This window comes from Patella vulgata, chromosome 1, assembly GCF_932274485.2.
Source record: "Patella vulgata chromosome 1, xgPatVulg1.2, whole genome shotgun sequence".
Lineage (NCBI taxonomy): Eukaryota > Metazoa > Mollusca > Gastropoda > Patellidae > Patella > Patella vulgata.
The window spans coordinates 12380044-12391666 of NC_065879.2; the positions used below are offsets into that span (position 1 = coordinate 12380044).

Sequence of the window (11623 nt, forward strand, 5' to 3'; positions counted from 1 at the left end):
AATAATTCGCTTGAGCGAAGGTGTATTTAACAGTGGATGAAACCGAGGAACCTTGAGAAAACCCACGAGGTTTGACAGGCGATCCTACTCCTTGTCACGTACAAGCGGGGAATGGAAACCACGCCACTTTTCATCAGTTCCCAAGCTGGTCATACTAGCGGGCTTTCACTGTTAAGACTGGTAATAAGGATGTACAATGATTATAAAATGACCTATTGAACCAAAACCCACATACACTTACTAGACCAGTTTCAGGGTTTCGGTTTCATAAACCATTTAATTTGTTTTCATCAGCTTTATGTTTTTCTTTACAATCATGAGAATGTATAACAATACACAAAAAAATTACTCTTCCCTGACAAAAAGACGAATTTTTCCCAGACACTGAATGGTCTTTGCAATATTGCTTCATCGCTAAGTACAAGTAGGGCAAACCAATTTCGGACACAAAGACTCTTAATTATCCTATTGTTGTCTCATACAGATCTTGAATCACATCGTAATTACAATAAAAACCGGGGCCCTTATTCACGAAAACTTAAACTAAGTTACAACCGAAATTTTAAGAAATACTTTAACTTCATTGGATATATGCAAATTGATTTTACTGGTCAGCCAATCGAATTGCAGTATTTCTTAAAATTTCGATTGTATCTTAGTTTAAGTTTTCGTGAATAAGGGCCCTGGTCTCCACACATGGGGCGGAAATCCAAGGACCCATGTATACACGTTGGCATGCACGTAACAGAACACTCGGCAGTTGGAACTCGGCGAATTTTAGGAGGAAAAAGAGTACACTGCATAGCGTATGTCGGTCTTCATTATCCTATTTTATTTCATTTCTGACATGGAAAACAATATATTTAAGATTTAACATAACAAAATGTCACCACTTTTGCCCTTTGCGACAAATTCGATACTTTATCCAAAGGAATATTCCCAATTTGTCCAATTTTTGTCCAGTTCTATTTAATTTATTGTATTTCTTCTTCTGTTGGGACTGTTCTATAATTATTTCTCATTGCCCAGGTGCCAAATGTCTCGATGTAATAAAAGGGTTAGGGAATAATAGAACTCCAAAACAAGTAACAAATCTGTTGTTAGAAATTCTCGTGGTCCAGATTGTGTCTCCTCGTTGAGTGCTAATTGCCTGTGTTTTGTGGGGACGTTCAAGAGGTGTCTGTGATTGATTTGGTAGCCGTACAATCTGTCATATCGATCTTTATTTCGACCTTATTAATACACAAAACTTGTACTAAAGCATTAAGTACATTTACAATGGCTTCGTTCTTGTTCTACGGAGAGAGAGAGAGAGAGAGAGAGAGAGAAAAATGGGGTTTAACGTCCACTCGACACAAACTAGGTCCTTTCGGGACTAACATATGGTTCAAATTTATCTCCATAATTCGCTTGCGCATAGGGGTCTTTAGTTGTGGGGGGAAACCGGAGGACCCGGAGAAAACCCACGAGGTTGGACAGGCCTTGTTCTACGGATCATTAAATATTAAACTTGTAATATTTTCCAGTCTTGTTTCCCCCTTGTCACTGTGTGTGTGTGTATGGGGGGGGGGGGTCTAGTGGTTTGACGCGTGCGCTTTGTATATCATAAGGTCTGTCGTTGAGTCAAGTGGAGTGGTTTCGATTCCCCGCTAGTACGTGACAAGGAATAGGGTTATGGAAAAACGTTCAGTAGTCAGGATTGAACACGAAGCCTCCTGGTTGGTGAACCTTTACATCAATCCGTTCGTGTGAACTGCAAGGAAAGACAACTCTGCTTGGGAGATTGAACTCACGGAGCCACCGTCGCTATGGATCATTAAATAAAATGGCGTGATTACATGTATAAGAAACATGCTAAAAGTAAATGAAAATTACTAAAAATCAAACAATTATCTTATTTACATTTACGTTGGTTTTGTTCTTGCTACGGGCCATTAAATATAAAACTCGTATCAAAACATTGAATACATTTACAATTGTTCTGTTCTGAATTTTCGGAACACCCCACTCCAACCATGGTGACTGCAATTTGAATAAATTTCAGATCTAAATTTAGTTCGTTTTTTATGCTTTCGATGGCAATAAAATTTGAAAATGAAAAGAACCCCTTTAAGGGCTATCTAAAATTGGTATTCATTTTTATTTTCGCTTTTCTACGAAATTGGCTATAAACAAACTAGTATAGCCCTTTGATCAAAGGTGAATAATGTGAGGTTATTCAAAATATTTATATTTATTCAGGTGTCCTATTCGTATTTTTAGCGGCACCATCGAGGTTCTAATTTAGACACAAAGATCATATTTCGAAATACACGTGTTTGATCCCACGCGCCATCTTGGTACAAACAGACAAGAAGATTTTATTATCTATTAATAAAACAATAAAGATTAAACATTTTCATAATCTAGTCACCATCGTTTGTCATAATTACACATCATCCACAATATTTGGATGTCCCTTCCTTTGATATATTCCAGTTTTCCTGACTAGCGATGATGATTGCTTATAATGACGCCACCACCCACAAGATATCAAAGGGAACAAATAGAACAAACAATGTTTTATTTATAGCTCGGATTGGATTATTACTAAATATTCATAATAATACTACGACCAGATTTATCTGTTTACTGCACTAAATAAATTTGTATAATTATTCTTTGTTAATAAAAAAAATAAATAAAATAAAAAAAACCCAAACAATTATAGAGGTTTTTAGTTCCTTTGATTTAGTCGGACTAATTTACGAAATATTTGCACATGGATTTTCCATTTCTATTTATGATTTATAGAGGTATAATAGATGACATTTGAAAGGGAAAATAAAAGCTATAAGTTAAATTAGAATAATGATACCAAAAAAATAAAAAAAAAAAAAATAAAAAATCCCAAAAAAAATCCAAGTAATATATTTTGTACAATATTTTTTTTTTTTTAGCTTAATCAAGACGTAGATTGTCGTTTTGTTTAGTGACGTGCAAAGATGGGGGCAGAGAGTAGGCGATGGTCCCCGAGCATCAATTCTAAGGTGGAATCCAATCTAGGAGTGACATTAAAGCGAAGTTATTTTTTTTTTTAATTTGAAATCACCGTTAACTTCGTTGTACACCAAATGTATTATACTTTTATGGGGTGGGTGGAGATCGTCTACAAGAGATCGAACCTTGGCCATGCTCGGGGGTTGGATGGCCGAATGGTTAGCACGTGCGTGCTGTGCGGTCTGTCATTGAGTCAACTGGCGTGGTTTCGAAACCCCATGTTGTACGTGACAAGGAATAGGGTCGCCTGTCCAACCTCGTGGGTTTTCTCCGAGTCCTCCGGTTTCCTCCCACTGCTAAAGACCCCTACGCGCAAGCGAATTATTGAAATAAAATTGAACCATGTGTTAGTCCCGAAATGACCTAGTTTGTGTCGAGTAGACGTTAAACCCCATTTCTCTCTCTCTCTCTCTCCCTGGCTATGCTGAATAGTGGGACAGCGCCACACTAACTAGATTGCACACAATGAACTATCTACTTCGAGAATCGATCTCTGCCCTGAATGGCCACCAAATCTAAAAAATGATATACTATTTTGTAATGTGTTTATATTCCGTTTCACATCTGTCCTACATACGGCGATTAAATAAACTTTTTCAAATTTATTAAAAAGAAGCGGAATTAATACTTCTCAAGGTCTCAAAATGTCGGTGAACTAGCTTAGTGCCTGTTCTCAAGCGGAGCTAACTGTAAACAGACAGCCTAAGTTTAGTATGTAATATGACCACACAGAGAATATGAGAATGAGATTGAACCGGAGACCTGAGGGTCATTGAGCCAGCACCACACTAACTGAGCCGCTGCGGCACCAGGAAACATAAAAAACGAATCATAAAAAAAGTATGCCAACGACTATGGTATTGGTAGAATTGTAGATTATTGTAAATGTTACGCACCAGTCTTGTTGGCCTCTGATAATCATATTAAGTCCGTCGATATTAGGTTATATTGGAGAGGGTAAAGTAATTCGAAGCTTTTATCTATCTAACACAATCTAATAAACATTTGTAAATTATATCCTCTCAAAGGGAGGGAAATTCCCTTTTTGTTTTATCTAACCTAATAAATAATGTACGAGCAGTTTTATGATTGGGATGGCGGTCAAGGTTCTTTGTGATTTTAGACAGCTAAAGATTGGAGTCTCGTGAATACAATACATTTGTCAATACAAGACACGTTAAATGCCGCGGAGACACGTGAAATGCCGCGGAGAAGAGTTCTTTTCCGGATTTTTTTTACCGTTATCAAATATTAAAAATTACTTCTGAAATCACCGCATTAATGACGTCATAAACCGATAAGATAGTAAAGTACAAGCTCCACAGAAGTATACAAAAATCTTGTTGTCATTGAGGTCTGTCATTGAGTCAGCTGGCGTGGTTTCGAATCCCCGATTTCCTCCCACTGCTAAAGACCCCTACGCGCAAGCGAATTATTTAAATAAAATAAACCATATGTTAGTCCCGAAATGACCTAGTCGTGGCGAGTGGACGTTACCCCCCCCCCCCCTCTCTCTCTCTCTCCCTTTTAATCTGGGAGAAACACAAGTCGATCGTTCTTGAAATACCAGATAATAAAAATATAAATCAATAGTCACTGTTTAAAAGAAACATTACACTAGAACTAATACTGATACTAAACGGAAATACATCTAATGGTCCATATATTATACTTTAATCACGTACTAACTGACAACACAAATACCATTTTTATCATTAAATAGTACTCACTGATAATACCACCGCCATTGTGGTCAGTATACACACGAAATGAAATGAAATGAGGTTTAACGTCCTGCCGTTCTGCTACGAACCAGTATACATACAACTTAAAGTCTGTGTGCGGCATTTTACGGGAAAATATCAAATTTTCCACGACTTCATCCACTCATACAAATGTGAACCCAGTGATTCACTGAATATGAAGCTTGTTCACTAACCAGGAGGTCCCGGGTTCGATCCCGGTGTAAGCCAAGAAAATTTCTCCGGTTTTTGTCAGTGGTGAAGGAAGGGTGGCCTGGAAGGGGACTGATATTCCGTTTAACGGGTTCCACTTTCACAATATTGCAACTGCAAGGGATTACCCAAGCCTCAAATGCCATTTATCAGAGACTTTAAAGAGCCCATGTCAACTGATAATACACGATCAATCAGGTTTAGAAAGTTAATGACAATACACGGTCGATTTAAATAAATTGTCGGGTTAAACCTAGATGAATTACAATTGGTTTATTTGACACCGAATATCGTAAAAGTCCGTTCGTATTACTTTAATATGACAATAGAGCTATATATATATGTGGGTTGTGCAAACATTCCTCCGCTGCCCCCAAGGCAACTTAATATCTTCTGACAATGAACTAATGAACAAGTTCCTTGATACTGTAAAATTTGATATGACAAATAAACAGGAAATTCAGTTAACTCGTTCTTTTGTCTTTGATTAAAGGCACGTGCGGATTGACGGTTTGATAATAGAATTCGGATCGATTTACGTGCTAGTATTAGAGCTGTACACATAACTATAAAACTGATTTAATGTTGCCATAGTTTTCAATAAAAATATGATATTTTGTTTTAGTGGTCTAGAGGATAAATATAATAGTTTTGTTATAGTTGTAATGTGTTAATTGTTTAATATGATAAATTGTTGTTTTTAATTCGAGTAGCATATCGTTCAATAACATCGTAATTCCAATTATAAATGTAACAATACCAGTCGTATAGGATGGTCAGATCCGATGAGCTTAATGTCACAGTTTGTTGTTTTAATTCGAGTAACAGATCATTCAATAACATCAATATCTCAACTATGAATTTTCCATATCGACCGGGCAAAATTTCTCTCGTAGCACACTGTAGGTGGATGCCCTGCCTCCATCCATATATATACAATTTTCAATATATTCATTTTTCATTATCCATTTTTGAACTATTACACTGTAACCTAATTTAACATAAAACCGACTATTTATTGGAGGATGAAGATGTGATTTTGGCTATTATATCAGCAATATACTTGAAATTCACCCACGTATTTTTAATTAATTCACTATATTAATTAAATTACGTGTAAATATTGTAATAATACAATGGTAAAATCAGAACTTACCAAGCCCGGGGTACGATACTAAATATATTTAACACTTGATCAAGCTTTTTGTCACGACTCTCGCTACTTATGTTATGACAGAATTCATCCCTACGGGCTCTTTCAGTAACTTTTTATAATTAGTCCGATTGAGTGATTCTGTAGGATTCTAATTCAGATCAAATAGCCCTATCAGATGTACTGTCAAGGGGATTGTTGAAACAAGGGCAGCTAATGTAGCGCCCTCTTCTCTACGTTCAATTAAACGCTGTCAAATTTAATACAAATTACACATCGTTCAATTTTATCCCTCCAGATGTAAATTTAGTGAGTTTTTTTGTTGTTACTGGCTGTACTCCTTAATTGGATTGAATGATACAAAACTATCTCCCATAATTCAGTTTACATAAGACGTTACTGCTTCGGGCAGAATGCTGCCTTTTTGTCATTCAAAACGCGAATTATTTGTTAAAAGATGGGCTTCTGATATCTAATATTTAAGACAAAATAAACATTTTACCATTGGTACACGAATCGTGTCGTGTACCATAATGCGTTTCAGCGCCATTTGTAACAAGGGACTCGGAAAACCAGGCTAAGCATATTCAACAAGTCATGTCAAACGGTGACATCATATTCTTATCTGGAGAGCATGCGCAATAAATACTATCGGGGTAGACTGGAATAACTAGACACTAGAGATTTCAATTCGATTGAGACTTCTGGCGTATTTCGCCGAACATAACTGATTAGAAATTAGAGTAAAAACAGAAACGATTGAATGTAAATCAGTTTATATACATTCATATTACATTATTATATGCGTTGCGACCCATTTGTGTCAATTTCTAGATCCCAAATATTAGCGATTTAGCTCCTTTAAGGGTGATATAATACAGGTCAAGAAAAACTGTGTGATGTTTATAACCAACGGAAATTATTAACCACTTGCTAATAATGAAGTGAAATCAATGATTGTGAGTTGTTTTTTGGTGTTTTTTTTGTTTTGTATGTGTTTTTTTGTTATACCGCCAGCTGTATACAGAAATAAACCAATAAATATAATAATACCATAGTTTGTTTTTAAAACAATTTGCTGACTTGTCATATTCCCAGATTAAAGATGAAACGTCGTGCCTTTCGGCAACAACCGTGCTAATGATGACGGCCATGGGCCGTGGCGTTTCTTTGGTAACTGGCCATATTCCCAGTTTAGCAACAACCGTGCTAATGATGACCGTCATGCGACATTTTGCCCGGACAGCGGCGTTTCTTTGGTGACTGGCCATATTTCCAGATTAAAGATATAATGACTGGGATTTAACGTCGTGACGTAATCCCCACCCGAATCGCTAGACGCCCTTCCTTTCGTGGGACACCAGAATGAATCGCCGTTGCTCGGCAGTTAAAAGAAAAGATAAAAGTTAATAGACAAGATAATTATGACAGACACGGTTACAACAACGGTAACGTCAACGACATCCAGGCATTCACCATCGGAACATCTTTACAGTATATTTTGTAAGCTGGGGGGGGGGGGCGAATGGTTAGCGCGTTGTTGTATCATAAGGTCTGTCGTTGAGTCAACTGGCGTGGTTTCGATTCACCGGTTGTACGTGACAAGGAGTAGGGTCGCCTGTCCAACCTCGTGGGTTTTCCCCGGGTCCTCCGGTTTCCTCCCACTGCTAAAGACCCCTACGCGCAAGCGAATTATTGAAATAAAATTGAATCATGTGTTCGTCCCGAAATGACCTAGTTTGTGTCGAGTGGACGTTAAACCCATCCCTCTCTCACTCACTCTCTCTCTCTCTCTCTCTCTCTCTCAACTTTTAATTTTTGAATATCGTAGAAATAATAAATCAAATATAGGAGAGAAAAAACCCCAGATGAATTACCATTAGTTTATTCAACACCGAATATCCCCCCCCCTCTCTCTCTCTCTCTCTCTCTCTTTTGTAAGCTATGTGAACACATCCATTGAGAAATGGTATCAGGTGTTCTAGAAAGATTTAGTAAGTTTCGTTACTGCCAGGGTTTCTGTTGTCGATAAACGGTTATATATATATTTGCGTCTTTCTAACTGGAGGCACTCACTGTCCATGTGGAATTTCTCGTCTGTTGCCAGGGCCAGTCAGACAGTGCTTGCGGCAAATAATTGGTTACTCGGACACCGCCATGAGTATTTAGTATTTATTACCAAAATTATTTTCCAACTTTGCCTAGAATGCCACCCACGTCCCAGCATTATAGAAATAAATCATAGTACCGTCGACTCTAAAAGGACATTCCAATATAAAGGAATAAAGCCATGTAATATTGGATTCGAAAATCAGAATCTAAGAATATTAAAAAATATAGTAGCGGGGTTTGACGTCTGGCGTTTCCACACCAACCGGGCTAACAAAGACGGACACATTCCATCCAAGGGCTGGCAAGAAATAGGCTAGTCCTTCGTATTGGAGGAGAAACTGAGGCTCGCTATACACGTTTACGTGCACGAAAAGAACAGCTGGAATTAGATGAAGACTGGGCAGAAACGTCGCTGTTCGGACAAAAACCCATTTCATTTCTTTTCTACCAAGAAATTGTCTAGCGAGTATACACAATTAGCCAATTTTGAAGACCCCAGTACCGTTAGCCAGTGCACTCCGACAGACTATCAGAGTATCTACTATCGGTCGCCAAACAGTGAATCTGTGCGGCCAACCAACCCAACTCCGCAACCGACTATCGCCCGATAGCGACCCGACAATTGCTGTCGGTGGCGTCAATGGCAGCGATTCTAGGCGACCGACCCTGGTTTGCCTAATAACAACTCTTTGGTAAAAAATAGTACACGAGTGGAATTTTACGCCATTTCTAAAGAGCGGAATTCTATCTTTAAACATTAAAGCTGTGATTCCCGAAAGAATTTGTTCATCCTAGTCGTTTATAAAGTTAATTCAATGTAGATAATGGATGGCATCCTGGTATTTATATAAGGTATAATTTCACAGACATGGCCTACAGATTCACCAACAGCTTGTACAAAGGTTACGCTCTTACTTAACCACAAATTTATAAAGTAAATCATTTTATATACGACCTTAAATACACTATGAATAATGAACTAATGGAAAGGGTCACTCTGGGCTTGATTGGATTTGACTCGGGGATAACTGACTATCATAAAAGCATATTCACCCTTTAATAGAAGCGGACGAAAACTCGTCAGTAGTAGCAGTAATAGTGAAATGAAATTAAATGACGTTTAACGTTTTAATTTGTTGCACGCCAACATAAACACGGGACCACGGTATTTCGTCTCATCCATAATTGACTCCCATAATGAAAACGGGCATACGCCATGCAGTGTGCTACGAGGAAAATTTTGCCCGGACAGCGGCGCTATAGCCTACTCTATTTCGAATTCCAATAGCCAAGAGTTCTTTAACGTGCACGCAACTGTGTACGCGGTGGCTGACATGCAAGCTGATTCATCCTATATAATGGAAGCGGAGGATAAAATTTAGCATTAGGAGTGAAATGAAATGAAATGTTGTTTAACATCCCGCGTTTCTGCACCACCGACTGGGTTAATGAAGTCGGAAATGAAATGAAATGGGGTTTAACGTCCTACTATTTTGCTCCTATACTGGGGCTAATGAGTGTGCTATGAGGGAAATTTTGCCCGGGCAGCGGCACTATCGCCTACTCTTATATCGAATTCCAACTGCCAAGGGATCTTTTACGTGCATTCCAATGTATACACGGGACCTCGGTTTCCGTCCCATCCGAACGACTAGACAGCTGTCCGGATTAATACCCATTAAACTACAGTATTGTTAAAGTTGAATTTCTAAAGGGACTATCGGTGCAATACTGTCAAAGTTGAATCTCTAAAAGGCTATAAGTCTTAAAATGGTTCAACAAAATGGTTCAACTCCGTTCGGCATCCTCTTCACATGATATAAATTGAATACATGAATTGAAATTAGGATTGACGTCCTACTAATAGGGCGGGACGGAGGGCCTGACAAGGACAGCTGTCTTGTCATTCGGGTAGGACAAAAAACGACGTTCCGTGTTCACATTGGCGTGCACGTAAAAGATCACTTGTCTGTTGGAATTAGATATAAGAGTAGGTCGTAGCACCGCTGTCCGGCCAAAATTGCTTCTGATACTTGAGCTTTAGAGGGAGTTTGTCTATTCACTCAAAACTATCCCAAGTACAGCAATATGACAGCCCGTCGTTTAATCTGGGTCTTCTCTAAAACTTTGGACAGTGGTTTAAGGTATTAAAAACGGTGAAAGTATGTTCGTCTCCAAACAGTATTGTTTACACTGTTTTCGATTTGATAGACCCGTTTGCCACGCAATTAGTTTTTCTGCAATATTCTGCTATGCACTAGTTAATTGGGTATAATAAAATCGTAAACATATTTGGTCCAATTTGGAGCTCTGTTTTATTAGCGTAATGCTTTTGTAGCGCAGTTAGCTATTGGTTGTTAATCGGACCATTGACCAGTCATAATTTGGAAACTCGTCTTCATTAGCCCAGTTCCGAGCAGAACAGTAGGACGTTAAACCCCATTTCATTTCATTTCATTTCATATTCATAATTTGGAACAGAAATTTGACTTCGTTAAAGAAGTGTTTAGTGGGATTAGGTATAATGAAACGAAACACTGCGAGGAGTATGATGAAAAGAGTTTGTTTTATTCCACTAGAAAACAACCCAAAAACTTTCAAAACTTTAAAATAAACAAACATCTTACCTGGATTTGTTGTTAATGTTTGTTGAAAAAATTGTATTTGTGTCTGTCGAGTGTTACTTTTTTGGCGCCTAAATTCCAAACTATTCAAACTTGGTAGCCAAACCCAGGAATTTCTATCGAGTCCAAAACTTGTCTGTGAAAATCTGTTACAGCTATCTCTTGCTCTCTCTTTCTCTCTCAGACCCAGTAATATAGCATACAAGCCTCGTTATCAAGATTGATATTTCCCGAATGATTGGAGCTGCAAAGCTCTACTAATAACCAGCACCAGAAGGCGTGGGGGACGGAATTATTGATTTCTAGGCGTTTCATTGGTTGTTTACTGGTAATAAAAATGATTAACTCATCATTGATTGGTTAGTTGGTCAACGTTGTTGGCGGATGGAATGGTTTAGACAAACATAGCACAATATATGGTATTACCGATATTAATGTAGGGGAACGGCTTTTATCGTGTTCTTTAACAGCCCTTAATTGAATGGATTAATCTCTCGTCAATTTACATCATAGAAATAATTTTTAAGAGTTTAATAATGGTTTCTTATAGCGGTTAATCTCGTCTGAATAATCTCGAAGCACTATACAGAATTCTAACAATTGTTCTGGTTATTTAAAGAACATGTTTTTAAACAAACTGTTATCAACTTTTTCCAGACAAGGCCGACAACGCATACCTTAGATAGAAAAGATAAATAAAGGCAACAGATTGCTTACGGATAAAGCTTAAAGCAATTTAG

General features: G+C 37.9%; 1 long non-coding RNA gene across 1 annotated transcript in view; it reads right to left on the reverse strand.

Moving 5' to 3' along the window:
• The window catches only part of LOC130012997 (uncharacterized), a 29068-nt gene extending 17955 nt beyond the window's left edge, over positions 1-11113 (reverse strand). Inside the window, exon 1 of the long non-coding RNA XR_008788272.1 lies at positions 10887-11113. This is a non-coding gene — a long non-coding RNA (uncharacterized LOC130012997). The remainder of the gene's footprint in view (positions 1-10886) is intronic.
• Positions 11114-11623: the final 510 nt, after the last annotated feature.